Source organism: Lactuca sativa, chromosome 3, assembly GCF_002870075.4.
Source record: "Lactuca sativa cultivar Salinas chromosome 3, Lsat_Salinas_v11, whole genome shotgun sequence".
Classification (NCBI taxonomy): Eukaryota; Viridiplantae; Streptophyta; class Magnoliopsida; order Asterales; family Asteraceae; genus Lactuca; species Lactuca sativa.
In genome coordinates, this window is record NC_056625.2 from 130,293,766 (window position 1) to 130,301,772 (window position 8,007).

Consider the following 8,007-nt stretch of genomic DNA (forward strand, 5'->3'; position numbering starts at 1 on the left):
AATTATGAATAGTAGTCAACAATATTCATATATGAAATAGTAATCGACAATGTTCACATATGAACATGTATGAACATGATTGATTTTTAATTTATAACTTGATATTGTTAATAAATGTTCAGTTATGAACCTTTATGAATGCTTATATACTTTCCAATGTTTAATTACGAATAGTACTCGGTAATGTTCATCTATGACACAGTAATCGACAATGTTCACTTTTGAACATTAATCATAATAAACTTTTTTGAGGTTCAATGCTTGATGTTTTGTTGGTTCATGGATTTTGATTTTTTTTTATAATTGATGCATGAATATTTTATAACTATTTTATTGGGATTGATTTTGAGTAAATGCTATAATTTATGACGTAATTAATGGTCAACAAATGGTTCTAAAGTTCTTTAAATAAAAATTATTCTATGTTATATATATATATATATATATATATATATATATATATATATATATATATATGTCACACCCCCAAACCAGAACGACGAAAATGTTCGGGGGCGGAGAACGTCATGTATGGTATCATAACAATGCACAATAGTAATCAAGAAACAACATCATTCATTGCATTAATACAAGTGTGTTATGTGTATAGTTTGAAAGACACCAAAATATGAATCAAAATAAAAGACGAGTCTCGAATTTGCTTTGACTTCTCAAAACCTGGTACAATGTACTTGTCTACTAGTGTCCTAAGAATACAAGTTATTTTGAAAGAGTAGATTAGCATTTAAGTTGGTGAGTTTAGAAGTATTTTGGTGTCAAATGTTTGTATAAGTTTGATGAAAGTCTTTGTAAGTGTTTGATGTAAATGTTTGTAAGAGTTTAATGTAAATATTTGTATCTTCTAGAAAATCCTATATTTTCTACTTACAATGAAATGTAGTCTTCTACCAAGACCCGAATGTTCTGTATGTTTGTTCTTTTGTAAAAGTGATTGTTTTTCCCAAGTATGACTATCATTACCATAAAATAGTTTACATTTCCGTTTATGTGAGAAGATCACAATATGAATGTAATGGGAAAATGAAGTTGTTCAGTAGTATTGTATATCGTAACTATCGTTGTACTAACTACCTTAAACCAATTGTTTAATTAAGGTAAAATGTGATGAGATTATTGTTAGATAAGGTGTCTAAGTCCATAACTATTTCTGATATGTACTTGACCCGACCCGGCGTGGTCCATTTGGGTTGCATGGCACCATGCAATTGGATAGACAAAATGAGAGAAATAACATTTAGAGATTATTAATATGTTATAAGTTCTAATATATTAATAATATTATTTAATTAGTTTGATCAAGAATTAATTTAGAATTAATTAAGTAATCAAAAGATAACTAATTAAATATATGGGTTGATTATGTAAATCATCCATATCTTGTATAGTGGGCTAAGAGGCTCCATGGATTATCAAGTTGGGTTCCACCAATAGGAAGCTCCATGGGAGTTACAAACCCATGGGTCATGGAAATGAAGAGTCATGACACATTAGGGTTTACATGGTGTAACCCTAGATGTGTCAACACTATATAAGAGTCTCATTCTCCACCAAAATCGGCTACACATAAGAAGCAAGAGGGCTAGGCCGATTTTAAGAAGTGTGTGTTCTCTCAAAAGTCTTTCCAAGAGCATTTGGTGTTGTGTGAAGCATTTGAGGCGTCACACTTGGGGTGCTAGGCTCACAAGGTTTCAAGGATCATAAGCAACAACAAGGTAAGTTATTCTATCTTTCATTCAAGTTAAAAATTGTTCCCCATGTATGCTAGATAGGATTATAACCTTGGAATTCAACTTTGCATGATAATTAGACAAACATAGATCCAAGGTTATTACGGTTGCATGTACACTTAGGAAGTGTTAGAATGCTCAAATCCCATCAATTTTAACCATACTTGATTCACTAGTAAAACATGACGTTCGAAAAGGTCTAAATGGTATGACATTCGTCAACCGTAGACATGCAGGTCCCACTATAGTTAGCAGCAAGGTTTAGGATGATCAATCCCGTATAGATCTGTACACAAACTCACGCTCTCCCTCCTGGAGATTCTAGTTACAAAACGTGACACAGCAGTACATTGTCATGCCATGAAATAGTAGCTCACATTAATGTAATATTGTTCTTGTATTAGTGTAGTATGTTCCTTCTGTTCTAGTGTATAGTATGTTCCTTCTGTTCTAGTGTATAGTATGTTCCTTTTGTTCTAGTGTCTAGTATGTTCCCGCTGCCCCGCAGCAAAGGCTGCACTTTTCTTAAAACCGACTCTCAAACCGACACCGTCTTCACCTCGCTCTGATACCAAGTGTAAACAAGGGGCTACCGTAAAACCTTAGTCTTGTTCACCAAGGTAACAATAAAAAAAGAAAACCACACAGAAAAAAGAACGAACTCCTTTTTATTAAGCAAACAAAAAAAGGGTCGGAATACTTACAACAAGAATTAACCTATTTATACTAAACAAAAAATAAATTCGTTATACTAAACCAATTAGAAATCTAAATGGACTCAAAAACATGCAACCAATAAATAGATAAAAACTATTTTCCTATTTTGCCCTTGAAACTATAACTTCTTGTTTGGATATACAAACCGATTAATCCAACAAATAGACCTTATAATTGTGATTTAATGTAATGAAATTACAATATTGTGTTTTAAAGAGCAAAAGTAATATGTTATTAAATAAATAAAAGTGGGATGTTATTGCTATAATGTCTATATATATATATATATATATATATATATATATATATATATATATATATATATATATATATATATATATATATATATATATATATATATTAACAATACATGTTGGTGATGTGAAGGAATACATGTTGGTGATGTGAAGGATTGAATGCTTTTGGCAAGTTTTATATGTCCATGTTATATGTTTTTCTTTTGTCTTTTTTGAATTCGAGGGTATGAAATACACTACCAATTTTCTTATTGGGTTTTTAATCTTTTTGGCATTTGTGCCTCAAAATACAAGAGTTGAAGAAAAGATGGGTAAAAATGAAATATTAACAACAAAAATTATTGAAATATGTCAATTTCATTAAAAAAGACTTTTTTCCTACACAAGTTCATGTGATGGTGTATTTGTAGTCCACAAACTTGGTTAATTTTTAATTTTGATAGAAGTTATCAATGGTTTAAGGGCGTGGTCGGTAAAATTAACTAGTAGCTGGTGGCTTGTAGAGGGTAGCTTTTTGTAGCGTTTTGCTAAACGCTACATGAAGTAGCATTTAAATTTGGAGCGTTTTGTTTAAACTAAACGCTAGAAGCTTGTAGTGCCGAACAGAGCTTTGTGTTCAAAACGAAGCGTTTTGTCAAAAGTTAGAAGCTAGAAGCTCTTAAAAGCTTTCAAACGCTTCGTGCCGAACACGCCCTAAATGTTCAATAATTTATTTTTGCAACCAATTACTAAAACAATTATATTATCTTACGACTTAAATCGTTTCATTCAAAAAACTAGATTATTGTTATAATATAATATGATTTTTTTTAATCATAGTTAATATAATACTTATTTATGATATTTTAAAAATTAAAGAAAATATAGATTGATAATTAATTTCAATATGTTTAGAGCAATACTTCAAATTACTTAACTGTATAGAACTACATTATTTTTTTGTGTAATATATTTTTTTATGAAACTTAGTCGTATTACTTAAGATCAAGTATCCTTCAATACAACCTACTTATCGTTTTGATGAACATATGATAAAATAAGAAGATTTGATACAAACACATTTATAAGAACTTGACCAAATTTTCTAAGAATGTTTGAATAATTGGGTATTATAATTTTAGTGAACTTTTCAGATTTGATGTATATGTATTTCTGTAACACTACAACAATGTAAGAAATTAATTACCGTTTGTAAATTATTTGTTTAAGTAAAACTAATTATTGTTATTTGTATTGTACGAGTTATATAGGTCTAGGTTATAATGTGAATACACAACTATTGTATGGACATATGGATAATGCTATTTTATGAAAATTACTAAAATAATATGTTGTTTACTAATGTGAATACGTTCAATCTCACATAACTATTATTATTTTAATGGATTCTCATCAATTCTAATTCATTTTTGTTCTCATTAATCGTTTTTTATTTATTTTAATTCTTACAGAATAGACTCAATAAACATCCTGATAACATTCTGACAGATTGAGAATAATTTAAAAAAAATGTATAATAACTTTATAGACGATTTAATTAGCGAAAATGCTTAATAATTAAAATAATTATATAAGATTCAACGTATTCATATTATCAAACAACATATTTTTTTTTTTTATAATTCTTACAGAATAGTATTATCCACACGTCCACACAATAGATATCAATCCATATTTGAACCTATATATATATATATATATATATATATATATATATATATATATATATATATATATATATATATATATGTATGTATATATATATATATATATATATATATATATATATATATATATATATATATATATAGAGAGAGAGAGAGAGAGAGGCACGTTCTTGTTTTTCTGTTTCTTTTTTTCACAAATACAAACATACCATTTTTCTTTTTTCGCTTTATATTTTATTTAGTATATGAAATATAATAAATTACTGTATTTATTTTTTTATCATGAAACCTAGGCTTTTATATTTTCCATGGTTGCAGAAATCGGGAATAATCGGCGATTAAACGTGGATTAATCGTTTGGCGTTCTCTAACCTTCGAGGATTAGGACATTAATCGGAAATTTAGGATTAATCGGCTTTGGCGGGATTAATCGGTCAACAAAAGTCAAAAAACGTCGAAAAAGTCAAAAAAAAAAAAGCCAAAAAACGTCAAAAAAATTCAAAAATCCAACTTTTTTTTACTACAAAATTATCAAATTTTCAAATATTATACCAAAATGTTCATATTTTCGTATTTCAAATTTTCCAAATTACAAATTTTCTTATTTTCTAATTTTGAAGTACTAGTTTTTATTAAGATATATCAATATTTAATTTATTTTAATATTTTATTAATAATCTATGGTCCTCGATTAATCCCCGCCAAGACCGATTAATCTTTTAACACCAGTCGACCGTCGAGCTACCGTCGAACGATTTCACAACTTTGTTTGATATATATATATATATATATATATATATATATATATATATATTTCCAAATAAATAAAGAATTTTTTTTGACACATGGCATGTTCTCCTCCAATTTGACAAATGTCAATTTGTGGTAATTTTTAATTAATTTTTTCCAAATGTCATTTTATGGTTTTTCTGTTTTATTAAATTCCATATAATATTTTAATCTAATAATTGCAATAAATATAGTAATAAATGGATATCAATTTCATTAGTTAGCTTACTCTCTAATTTTAAAAATTTTAAATTAAAGTTTATTTGTTTTATTTATTTAAATTATGTGTTTAACTTTAAAAGATAAAAACCATTTAAATTTTAATAATTCATTATTTTTTTTAAATTAATCCATATAATACATGGGTCTCACAAGTAGTATATATATATATATATATATATATATATATATATATATATATATATATATATATATATATATATATATATAGGCAACAGACACCAACCAGCCGAAAACACCGTGCCCGTTATAACAGTGTTTGCAAAATCAAACTATACAAGGATTAAAGGACACTCCTATCTCTTTATTTTATTACTTTTTATTACCGTTTATCGATTACTTTTAAAATTTTCATTCTTACAATTGTATCTTATAGATACCCATTACCCACTACAATTGTTTCACATTTCTTCAACTATTCAATTGATACTTTCTTTTTAGTATAAATCAGTAAGATGCAGGAAACAGTAACAACTAAGCTTCAAAATCAAAGCGGTGATAAGTAAACGCAAAATCAAAATAGCATAGGAATCAGATCAAAGGAATTTCAAGATTTAGACGAAAGAAAGCCCTAGCTTAAGTGGCGTTGTAACAGTTTTATACATACAAAAAAACAAACCTGTAGCAGCCAGAAACGGGAGGATGAAACGACACCTTCCTGAATTCGAAGCAAATGAAGGTAAACGACAAGAAAGAGCAACACTTTGAAGAAGTTTCTCCCTCAATGAAGCAGTCAGATTAACAGAGTCATCGGTTTTTTGCCGGAGAAATTGATCTTCACAAACCATGTCCAATCAATCAGCGTTTCAATAAGCCCTGATATCAAATAAATTTATCAGAAAGGCGATGGAAGATAACTGGGAAATCGAGATGAGAGGCGGTGGAGATGACTCGAGAACGCAGGGACCAAATTGACACGTCGGTGTAATATAGTGTGATGACAATAGAAAACCATCATAAAATGACACGTAGATAGTAGAGGCAGACATGTAATCCACTATATAATATATAAAAATTGATAAATAACCAAAAAAATTGCGGTCATTGTTTAGGAAAATATGGAATGAAATTATATATATATATATATATATGTTCAGGTTCATTTGAGATCATTCTAATTTTGTGAGACCGTGAGACCAAATGTAAAAATAATTTTAAAATGCTAAAAAAAAGGAAAAATCCAAATATTCTTTTTTTAAATATTATTTTCGGAACTTGAATTAACTAAAAAAACTAAAAAAATATCCCATTTTTTTTGAAAAATACGTGAAATATTCTAATAAAATATTACACTGTACATATTATATAAAATAATTTTAAAATGCAAAATAAATGGAAAAATCTAAAAATTATTTTTTTAAATATTATTTTCGGAACTTTAACTAACTAAAAAAAATTTAAAAAAAGCCCGTTTTTTTTTTTTTGAAAAATACGTGAAATATTCTAATAGAATATTACACTTTTCATATTCTAAAAAATAATTTTAAAACGCAAAATAAATGGAAAAATCCAAAATTTCTGTTTTTAAATATTATTTTCGAAACTTGAATTACTAAAAAAAATAAAAAAATGCGTCTCACGGTCTCATAAAATTAGGCCGTCTCACATGAATTTAACCATATATATATATATATATATATATATATATATATATATATATATATATATATATAATATATATATATATATATATATATATATATATATATATATATATATATATATATATATATATAGGTTCAGGTTCATTTGAGACCATTCTAATTTTGTAAGACCGTAAGACCAAATCTAAAAATAATTTTAAAATGCAAAATAAATGGAAAAATCCAAAAATTCTTTTTTTAAATGTTATTTTCGGAACTTGAATTAACTAAAAAAAATATTAAAAAAATAAAAAAAAAATAAAAAAAATCCGTTTTTTTTTTAAAAATACGTGAAATATTCTAAATAGAATATTTCACTAACATATTCTAAAAAATAATTTTAAAATGCAAAATAAATGGAAAAATCTAAAAATTCTTTTTTTAAATATTATTTTCGGAACTTGAATTAACTAAAAAAAATAAAAAAAATTAAAAAAAATAAAAAAAAAATTCTATTTTTTTTGAAAAATACGTGAAATATTCTAAATAGAATATTACACTGTACATATTCTAAAAATAATTTTAAAATGCAAAATAAATGGAAAAATCAAAAAATTCTTTTTTTAAATATTATTTTCGGAACATGAATTAACTAAAAAAAATAAAAAAAAAATAAAAAAAATAAACAAATGCGTTTCACGGTCTCACAAAATATAAGTGGTCTCAAATGAACCTAACCCTATATATATATATATATATATATATATATATATATATATATATATATATATATATATATATCACGGTCTCACAAAATATAAGTGGTCTCAAATGAACCTAACCCTATATATATATATATATATATATATATATATATATATATATATATATATATATATATATATATATATATATATATATATATATATATATATATGGGAGAGTTCAATTGAGAAAAAAAAAAGGTTGAGAATGAGAGAATCATTCTCAGCCACTCATTTATTTT